At 33.4% G+C, this 12,172-nt stretch overlaps 1 long non-coding RNA gene across 1 annotated transcript; it reads right to left on the bottom strand.

The window, feature by feature from the left end:
- Nucleotides 1-291: 291 nt before the first annotated feature.
- On the bottom strand, nt 292-7,952 carry LOC149786636 (uncharacterized). Its single transcript, XR_016425215.1, has 3 exons — nt 7,878-7,952; nt 6,732-6,758; nt 292-448 (listed from the first exon to the last, which is right to left on the bottom strand). It is a non-coding gene; the product is annotated as an uncharacterized LOC149786636 (long non-coding RNA).
- Nucleotides 7,953-12,172: the final 4,220 nt, after the last annotated feature.

The following is a 12,172-nucleotide window of genomic DNA, read 5'->3' as shown; positions in this document are numbered from 1 at the left end:
AAAATTCAGTAAAGCTTGTGGCTACCCAAGACATAGTTTGATAACAGTACTGTAATTACTGTAGAAAATTAACCCAACATATACTAGTTTCAAACACTGAATTAAAGAATGTTACAATTCAAAGGAAAATATTATAGAAAACAAACCTTACAAAAATAACCAATGAGGCAGTGGTAGGTATTGCCAGGAACAATGATAAATAGAAGTGAATGGAAAGGTACACTTTGTTTGGATGGATAGTGAATCAAAAGACATCCTCAGTCCTATATTTACCGACCAAATGGACAAGATCCTGATGAGCACGTTAGTCTTTCTAAATGTGGAATGCATGTAGAACGTTTCCCAATCAATTGTGTCTGAGTAGAGCACATCCAGTGTCGAACCGATTCACCATTACCACAAGTGGCTGAACACGATGACCATTCAGACCAGTGGGCAACAAAGGGAACTTAAAAAAAGAAATAAAGGATGAAAAGATTCGCTAGCAGTCCAAATGTATTGGACGTAATTTCACTGGGAAACATTTCCCATCACATGTTTTCAGTTTGTTTCTTTTAAATGTATATGGAGTGTGATGGTTAAAGTAACTTTGCAATGAAATAATGGGCTATAGTCAGTTGCTTACATTTTATACAATTTCTAGACATTAAAATCAAAAGACGGTCAAGACCACGAAGCTATTGGATTTTATGATGATCCAGTTTTAAATCATATGCAAAATCCTATCTATTTTGTAAAATTCAACAAATAATTTATTTCCCTAAAATGGAAAATAAAATTTGTAACCCAAATAATCCGAAAAGATGTTTTACAAATCCTGAAGAATCAGATTATAATCAAACTCCAGTCTGGTTCAAAATAAGATCCAGCTGAAGGTGTTGATATTCATGTAGTCTTGAATGTGCTAAGTTACATGTATCCCGAATTGTGATGATTTACTAACAACGTTCAAATTAAGTACAATAATATAATTCAAGATGCCCTTGTCGAAATTCTCCATAATTTAAAATGAATGTTTCTATCCAAGAACATGATTTAAGAGCACTTTGAAGTTTCAGTGAATAATAATTTAAATAAATCTTTCCATCATCTGAACGATAAACTATAAAGGAAATAAATAATTGTCAAGATAACAAGATAATCCCGTTTCCTTTATGAAGCATGTCATGTCTATTTAGTGGATGTTTCCATTCTGACCACTCTGGGTGGATCACAAAATGAAACATGTTACTACATTATAATAAAGAATATGTTAAACAACTGGCAAAACAGGTTATTGAATGGGGAACACCAATATCATAGGCCCAGTCCTAAATAAACAGATTTACCTATATTGCTAAGTATCCCAATCTTACAGAAAAAATATTACCTATTTACTATTTGTTTAACAAATTACAGGTCCGGTACAAAACGAACTTGATTTTCGAGATCTCAAGTCCAAATTACAAATGATAAATTAATATATAACATATTAACTTGGAGAAGAACTAATAAGTAAATAAAAATTAAATTTATATATATATATATATATATATATATATATATATATATATATATATATATATATATATATATATATATATATATATGTGTATGTATGTATGTATGTATATATATATATATATATATATATATATATATATATATATATATATATATATATATATATATCTATATATCTATATATATATATATCTATATATATATATATATATATATATATATATCTATATATATATCTATATATATATATATATATATATATATATATATATATATATATATATATATATATATATATATATATATATAGGTGGCAACCTGATTATTTTTGAAGATTTCAACTTTTACTTTGACGGTCCCGGAAACTCAAATGCATCAAAAAACTCATAGATTCCATTAATGTTTTTCACCTCAAACAGTCAGTTAACCAACCCATCCAGAAACATGGTAACATTTTAGACTGGATTCTTCATAGACCTGATGATAACATTCTACGGTCCTCCCTGGTATACCATAACCTTGCGTCAGATCACCTCTGCATTATATGTCATCTTGACGTATCAGTCCCTAGCCCTCCATCTTTATCTGCTACTAAGAGAAACCTCCGTATGATAAATATAATCAAATTAATGCACATCTAAACTTACCTAACAACTTGCTTACCTCCTACCGCAGAAGAACTCGATAACTGTCTGCGTTCATTGCTTGGCAAACATGCCCCAGCTACCAAGTGCAGAGTATCAATTCAAAAGTATTCTCCATGGTAGAGCAGTATTAGGGACCAGCTTCGTACTGCTAAAAGAGACCGCTGTAAAGCGGTGAGGCTCTGGTTTTCCACCAGACTCACTATTCATAAGCAAATCTATGAAGTCGCTAAGAAGAATGTCACAAATATAGTTCATGCAGCGAAATCAGCCCACTACACTACTAAGATCATGGAAAGTTCCAGCTGCAAAGAGCTCTTCGAGATTACTAACAAGCTAATGTCAAGGAACAAATTAACACCACTTCCAACTACCTTCTCTCCAGTCGACCTTCCGGACATGTTTGCAATTTTTTTTTCCGTGACAAAGTTCAAACCATTAGGGATAAGCATTACACCACAATTTCAACTGACTCGTTGTCACTATACAGTCGGGATACAGAATTTGAGCGGCAACCATTAACAGCATTTGAACCTGTCTCTATGGATTTCGTACGTACAATTGTGATGAAGAGTGCACCAAAGTCATGTGAACTTGATCCTATTCCAACATCACTGCTAATTGAGTGCTTAGATCCAGTATTGCCTTCACTAGCTGATGTTATTAATACCTCTCTCTCATCTGGGGAATTTCCATCATTTTTCAAAACTCTGCTGAAGAAACCAACATTATACCATAACGATTTAAAGAACTACCGCCCAGTTTCTAATCTCCCATTCTTTTCCAAAATCTTAGAAAAGGTTGTTCTATCCCAGCTTGTATCTCATTTAAATTCAAACAGTCTTTTTAGCAATGTACAATCTGCATATCGCCTGTGCCACAGTACTGAAACTGCTCTTCTAAAAAGTGGTAATGACATTCGCTCTGCATTGGATAGCGGAAAGATTACAGTCCTCACCCTCCTTGATTTGTCTGCAGCATTTGACACAATAGACCTTGACATATTACTTCACCGTCTCCAGCATGTATTTGGCATTCATGATACAGCCTTACTGTGGTTCAAGTCCTACTTGGTCAACAGGACACTAATTTTATCTGCAAATGAAATACACTCCAACCCAGTTGATCTATGTTGTGGTGTTCCACATTGGTCTGTGCGTGGACCTGTTATCTTCATTCTGCACACTCAGTCGCTCTCAAGTGTCATAAATCATCATCCCGTGTCTCATCAATTGTACGCTGATGACACGCAAATATACACATCTAGCCACCCAAGTGAAGTTGATGCTACCATCCAAGGTGTAGAGAGGTGCATTTCTGATGTGAAATCATGGATGACTTGTAACAAGCTCGGATCATACTTAGAGTACCACGATCAGAGCACACCTCTCCGCTGCTCTGTACCCTACACTGGGTATCCATTTGATCCAGAATCAAACACAAGATTTGTTCTCTGTGCTACATTTCACTGTCGGACTGTAGTCCAACATACCTATCTGACCTCACCCATGTGTACACACCAGCAAGATACTTAAGCTCCTCTTCTGACAAAGTCCTCATTATTATTATTATTATTACTATTATTATTATTATTATTATTATTATTATTATTATTATTATTATTATTATTATTATTATATAACAGCACATCCATCTCTCCAAACTGCATAATTGCCGTTGCCTTTACCGAATAAGTGACCGTGGGTTTGGCTCCGAAATGAACCTTGCTGACATCTCTGCAATCGAAACATATGGCTGAGAGGAATCGCGCACGATCACACCATATACGTCGGTGTTGTGTATATGATTATAACCTCTCGCAATTATTTACTGTCGAGGATCTGCATGATCGGATGCATCCTTCATAAAAATCATAGTTGGGTTAGCGGATATCGCGCAGTCATCTCTGTATCTGTCAAATGACATAATCATTGTTGGAATGTTAATGTTATCGATAACTTCTTCAATTTTGTTTCCATCGATTGAATTTGGTGCTCTGTTAAACAAGGACATGATACCATGGTTGACAAGTACGCTTGCAGTTTGATGTGCCTGTAAACAAGCCACGAAGACTTTCGCCAAACCAGTTCAGTAATACTCCATGTTATCGGCCTTTTTCGCTTTGACAACATGCACGGGTATCACACGATCATGTATGTATATCATTACATATAAATTTCATGCCGATCTTTGATGTATAATTATATTGCCAATGCTCGTATGAGGAAATTAGACATGTTCCCAGCCTGATCCATAAGAGTAAAACAATGCGAATCAGCGAGAGATTGTGGCATGTAAAATACACATACGCAATAGGTGTAATTTATATCAAATCACCTGGCTCACAGTTGTTGAAAGCTCAAAAGGTATGCAGCGTTAGGAGGCTACGTTTTCAGAAGGTATTTCATAATTGCATTAGAAGCGGTCGCACGTTAAATTAATCTGAATCGTTGAAGGATTCCCGACAATGACAGACGCGATGTGATACCTTATAGGTTAAATTCTGTTCTCGATGTGAATCTCTTTTGGCCAACCTGTAAATGTTCTTTTTGACGACCTTGTAATGTCAACCAATACATGCAGATTCAACTGGAAACAACAGCGTTAAGTCAGGGCTCATGTTAACGTAGTTTTGTCAACGAGTAGCGAAATTCTCAATTGACTCTCTTCATTGCTTAATTACATGTCAATTTTCAAATTTATTCCAGGTGGCATGACTGTCCGACAAAAACACATACGATTTATCGCGGGAAGAACACAAAACGGCCTTGATTAAATAGTATGCCAACTGTAATACATGCACGACGATGCTGATGCAATGACCAGTGATTCCCCTGCGGTAACTGGTGTAGAATTATTGGTCGGCTGATGAGATTGTAATTAGGCAGGTACTATTCTGACTAGTATCATGACTAATCACAAGCATGCCTGTGGGCAATGAAAGCCGTTGTTTGATTTATTTCACAGTAACATCGAGCGATTTAATAAACACTCTCAACTGATTATTGGCCAGGATACAATAAGCTTGCTTAGTTTCTCCATAACATTAACTGTAAAACAACCACATGAAACTTGTTTAGCAACTTCTGGTGTCTTAGACTGAACGTCGTTGGAACCTTCATTTTTTACGGGAACTTTAAAATATTTACTGAGTGGTCTAGTGAACGTCAGCGACTTCATTTTTTAGGCATGATCTAAAATAATGAATTTTTACTGTTTTTGTTTTCATACAATTGGCCAAGTGTGCATCGTTACTGCTTCAAGATAACTCTTAAGCCGATTAGTGTATCAAGACCATCATGATACTATTTGACAAATGATACAAGATCTTTAGGGCCTCCTTTATGCATTTGAAATATTCATTTAAACAAAACAGGTTGCTTTTTTAATTTAAAAAATCTATTATTAAGCTTTATAAATGCTGTAATACTCACGTAAAAGGATCATATAATTGTACATATTGATAATTGTCTTAAAAATACTGTGTGCACCAATCTGTTAATTTATTGCCATTTCGTCGTGTGAGCTTTCAATATAATAACCCCATCCTATATCTGTCACAGTCAATACATAGAAAGAAACTATCAACAATGGAATAGTTTTTATTCATAATAAAGTAGCGATCACAAATCATATTCTTGGATTTTTAATGCACAAAATGGAACTTAAATATATGTGGTATAATGATAATTAACATTATAATCCTCAATGCTAAAATATTCTGCTTTGCACAATTGTTTACATGGTTAATTAGCAAAGGTATAGCATCATTAAAGTAAATGTTTTCTACGATGCAAAAGCTCTCAGATACTTAGACCCACTAGTAAACTCTGAAATATTTACTTGAAAACATTAGTAAGCTTGCAGTCTACGTTGTATTGTACATGGTCCCACTGCCAAGCTGGGGCATTTTTAGTATTAAGTCAAATCTTAACAAGCTCATAACACAACAGCGAGTGAGCCAAAATGTTCTTTAATGCAAGTGGTATTGTATTGATGTGGCTAACTTCATTTGTTATTGGCATGATTATTTTTACTGTTAGTAATTCAGTTATAAAGGCATAGAATATAGAAGGAATTGGCCTATATCAGCCATCATGGAAATAACCTATCCAATGTAACTGACTTCAAATTTGAAATTAAAAGAGTTTTTTCAAGTGTCCTTGCGGTGCTTCTGTAATCCGCCTAACATTGTCGTTTTCAATTTAATTTAATTTAATTTAATAATTCTAATACAATTAAAAGTACCGTTTTCATGCAGATGTCATAATAACGATTAAATAAACTGTCCATTGTCTTATCGTACACATTTCCATTTGCCTGCAAGACGTACATACTGCAATTGGTATTTGACCAAAGTCAGTTACATTCTTATAGATCTATATTTGCACAATATTTTACAGATTTATGAGACAAAATTTGTTTTAATGCCTTTGCTTGTTGTCGATAGATTATACAACTGTCGTTTGGATTATTTGGGCTCTTTATGACCTAACAAAACCGAATTCAATTTTGAATCCAATATTCGTATTTCGTATCGAAATAATAATTATCAATATGTATTAAATCCATATTTACACTTACGAACTAAACGCTTGGCAGTGTCAGCATCTGTGAAATATATATATATATATATATATATATATATATATATATATATATATATATATATATATATATATATATATATATATATATATATATATATATATATATGTATATATATACATATATATATCTATATCTATATATATATATCTATATATATATATATCTATATATATACATGTATATATATATATATATATCTATATATCTATCTATCTATACATATATGCAGATGTATATATATACATATATATATACATATATGTACATATATATATATATATATATATATATATATATATATATATATATATATATATATATATACATATATGTATATATATATATATATATATATATATATATATATATATATATATATATATATATATATATATATATATATATATATATATATATATATATATATATATTTATCTATCTATCTATATATCTATCTATCTATCTATATATATATATATATATATATATATATATATATATATATATATATATATATATATATATATATATATATATATATATATACAATAACTTTATCACTGCAGAATTGCATTTGCATTGGTCACACTTACCCGGCCAATGTTCATCAATCAGCTAACACTTTCACAGTTTAATTCAAGAAACACGGATTATGTGATTATCATTCGACTATAATATGAATGGGTATGTTGGAATTTATTTTCTACGATGAATTCAAACGTATCGTAGTCCTCTGTTTTCACGGAATTATTGCGTAACTCTAACAGAGCTTTGTATTAGCATATGTGGAAATGTTGACATCAAAAGTGTGAAGATCAAATTCCCCAGACATATAGAGAGATATGACATATATATATATATATATATATATATATATATATATATATATATATATATATATATATATATATATACAGCGAGGCTTTCTCTATATGTATGTATGTATGTATGTATGTGTGTGCGTGTGTGCGTGCGTGCGTGCGTGCGTATGTATGTATGTGTGTGTAGATATATGCATGTATGTATGTAGGTTGGTATGCATGTTACATAGTGTATTTGTTTCATTCATCTGATAATTTTATCTTTTAATATAACATTTGTATATTTGTGTACACTTACTTGAAGCCAAGCAAGCAGCCCTTGATGCAGCAAGAATGATCAATACTTCCAACCAAACCATTTGGCTTGTTCAACATAACCACCCTCACCAAGCATAATTAGGTTATATTCTTTGTTTAAATAGCATTTATTATCTTCCGGCACACCATATCTAACATATCTTACGGCATTTCAGTACAGTAGTTCCCGAACTTTTCGAGTATGAGGCATTCAGTGTCTAATCTATAGTAATGACTTGCTTCTCAATCTGTCTTCGGGTCATGATGGAGAATACAACTTAAAAGCATTATCTTGTTTGTCTAACAGATTCTAGACTATCTAATGTTTATATGTGAATGACATTAAAAAAGGAATCCTATAATCTCTTGGGTCATTTTAGTATAGTTACTTTAAACTGGTCATCGTGTGTGAGTGTATTATCCTTATCAAAAGATCGTGTCTTTGTAATTACCTTGCTACAAGGTTTAAACTACTTTTACTTGGATATATTCCACTTACATTATCTTATATAGAGTGACAAGATTCACAATTCAAAAATATAACCAAATCAAGATGGCGCATGCTGCTCTAAAGTAGACCATTATAACGCACGATAAGGAAATAGGAACAAATTTCGTGCGGTAAGAAACAAAGACAGAAGCAAAGGGTGCGCACAGCAAAATAAATACAAGATTAGTCTGTTACACTCAGTCAGGCAAACATCATATCAAGGAGAACATAGCGAAACGAAACGAAAGTAAAGAAACTATGCATCAGAATAGGAACTAAGTAAAGGAGGCTCTCAAACAGGAACAAACTAACGATTAGCTGTAGTAGTTAATTAATCACTAATATTGATTACCTCAGCTACTTTTGCCTGTAATGCAAGGATGTGATGGTGTGAAGGGAACTGCTACAATTCCTCAAGAAATTATATTTAAATGTTTTTTGTTTGCAAAAGACTGAAATTGTACTAAATGTGTATGTAAATAGTATGCATGACTTGATTCTGTGCATATTATTTTGCCATTTTTTACTTTTTCCTATCGAGAAATGAATGTATAATTATTAATGACATTTTATGTGCAGAATTAATGTATGTATGTATGTATGTATGTATGTATGTGTGTATGCACGATTGTGCAATGCTCGCACTATGTCGTCAATATTGCATTGAACAGCAGGGCTGATAAGAGCGATCATGCTCTACTTACTGGTTACTTATTCTAAAGGTAAATATTATATGTAGGTCTCGGTTGTAACCGTATTTGGTTTGTAGTGGTAAAGAGGGAACCGGATACATCAGACCAAGAAGGCTATACATTTTGGAATTGGACTGGTGATTATGCAAACGACCATGAAGTTAAAAATGGTTGGTGCGTATTCAAAAACTGCGAGGAACACATTTCAGTTAAACGAACTCTGGGCACTAACATAAATTATAAATAATTGGATTATGTATGACTATTGCGTACTATGATTATTTCATCCATTTATCACATTGATATGTTTCTGTTGTTTGTGTTCAGTGCTGATGTTGGAAAGTCTAGTACCCAACCCACTCACCCCCACCCCGTATATATGTTTGCTGAAAATGCATGCATATTCGGAGATAAGGTGACCTTTACATGCCTAATGAATTGCGATTAGTGTTATAGTGTTATTGTCAAAAATTTGCTCATGCAGATAGTTGAATAAAATCCTACTATGAATCATGTTATATAACACGTTTTTCTATATCTGATCGCCACCTAGATTTATATCACGTGGTTTTGCAAATATACACGCTTGTATTAAAGTCTTTTTGCGAATAAAAAATAAACATGTTACAATTGAATCCTTGAACGTCAGTGACTGAGTCGATTTCAAGCCAGCTGAAATCGATAAAGGGCAATAAGTTAGTGAGTGAACACATGTGTCAAGCTGATGAGTTTACCAATATGAAATTATAGTACACGTACATCACAGTGACTGAAATGCATTCGAAGCAATTCAAATACCCTGAGCCTAGTCGAGAAGCAATGAAAAATGAAGCAAGGGCAGTAGCCTGTCGACTTGGTTGTCAATACAAGTGTTCCCGTTGATTGAAGTATGTTGTTGTGTCAATGTGCTACACTATTTTTTCTTTTTCGATCTTTACACATATTTCTGAACATGTAATTTCCCAGCAACAGAGTTCTTTACTTGAGCTTATTAAGTTGAGTTCGTTTTATATGCTTGCCACAATAAAATATAGTTGAATAAATAAGTAAATGAATGGGAACGAAAATGAGGGATTAAAAGTGAACAAGGCTTCCTTTTAGAGCGAGCCCTCGAGGATGCGACGGAAAATCATTTGGAGACATTGGGAAAATTACTATTTGCCATTGTCATGACCGTTACAAGTGCATGCGTGAAAATAACATTTATGCTTATGGACTTTTCAAAACATGTATAAATAAAACATCGCAAATATGAATGTTTACTTAATACGCAAGTGTTGTAATACCACACAAGAAGTAATTAAAAGACAAACTACCATACAAAGTGAGGGATTTGAAACAGTTGGAAGCTTTTCTTGGTACGATGTGCAGGATAAGAAGCAGTGTCGTGCACTTTTTACGGATACATATCTATAAGGCGGTGATCCTATTATAATCTTTCGAAATAAACGTTCATTACGTGAACATAAATTTGTATTAAGTTGGGCATGATTCATGATAATGTTCAAGCCATAAACATGGACGTTAAGACAATTTAAATTTAATCACAATAGACAAACCACGCGAATGACATACGATTGTATAATTTCCTGGTCAAACAGTGTTCTTAAGACGTTGGAGAAAGTGCTTCAGACCCTCTGTGAGAAGTGAGTGGAAATTTCAAACTCTCCATTATAAAAGGAGAGAGAGAGAGAGAGAGAGAGAGAGAGAGAGAGTAAGATGTCATTCAAAAATGAAGAGAACACGATTAACTTACAAATATATGTGACTGTTGTTTCATCTGTCATCTAGCTCTAGACATATGTACTTCTGCATATCTTCTCTCATACGTTATTTTTTCAGACTTCTAAAATCTTCGGGTCATGTCCGCATCTTTCGTTTTCAGGGTGATTGACTAAATGTCAGTTCATCAATTTGGGAGTCCAGCCCATGATCGTATTCATTGCTGGACCCAGATATTATATGCAAATTGATCAAATAGTTGATCAAGCAGTGAGATGTTTTCTCTAACCGTCCTCCATAATACACTGCCATGTGTAACAAAGGTGACAGGTGGCTTAGTCATTAATGAAATAAAGTCATGGAGTATACAAGACACTGATGTAACGCATTCTTCGAGAGGATATAGGATGGTATCTGACTCCAATGAAACGCTTCTCGTAATCTAGGATAATATGTTTGGTGAAAATGAAGAATACATTAAACGTTTGTTTACAAAAGAAAAGATCATCGTCATGCTAGTATTATTTACATTATCCAAACTTTCATTTAATCAAAGAAAAAGCCCATCATACCACCAGTCTCAATGATTACTATGTGGTCTTGTTTAAAATTCCATGGGCAAAATCTCAAGTCAGGGTGATAGCTAAACATTTAGGATCACTGCATTGAGTTATTATAACTTTGACGATTACATTCGTGTGCCTCACGCGTATTATCTGAGTAGTCCAGTGATTGTTTCTTGTCACAGGACACGTTCGTAGACACGAACCACGTGTCCATAATTTTGAAAGATGTTAATTGAGAAAATATTAATTGAACATTTTATTTCTCCGAGTTGCAATGGGTGATCACGACTGTTGACGACGTTTACGCTATCGAAAATATTCTTAACTAAAACACACGCAAAGTGGGAAAAAACTTGAACGAAAATACTTAAAGTACGTTGGAAATGTTCACGAAGTTTCGATGTTTGTATTGCAGCTTCTCAATCCATGACTAATGCAAGAAGAGGTCATAAATATGCCAATATTGCTCGTGTAATCCTTAGCATTCTCCTCACTACAGTTGCACCAGAAATAATTCAGCAATAGTCGGTGTGGTGGAATGGAATGTGTCCCCAAAATAAGACTTGTTTCTTCGATCATATATGTTCATGGCGAATTGCGATGCTAGAGCGACTATTGGGAACTTAAATGTGCAGCAAGTATATAGGCAACTGTGGAATATTTTAATAAGTATTTGTACTGGCCATCTTCTTCTCCAATCCGTCTCTGAAATGCCGAAAGTAGCAGAAATGGCTGCCAAAATACTCCTGTCCTAACCATTCAAGTCACACGAACCCTTTGGAATCTTTGTAAAGTAATTTTCCTAATCATCGGATGATTTTTCGGT

The sequence above is a fragment of the Sinohyriopsis cumingii genome, chromosome 12 (assembly GCF_028554795.1).
Source record: "Sinohyriopsis cumingii isolate HCF-2022 chromosome 12, ASM2855479v2, whole genome shotgun sequence".
NCBI lineage: Eukaryota > Metazoa > Mollusca > Bivalvia > Unionida > Unionidae > Sinohyriopsis > Sinohyriopsis cumingii.
The sequence above is the reverse complement of the archived record's forward strand: the minus strand, read 5'-3'. Positions and strand labels throughout refer to the sequence as shown.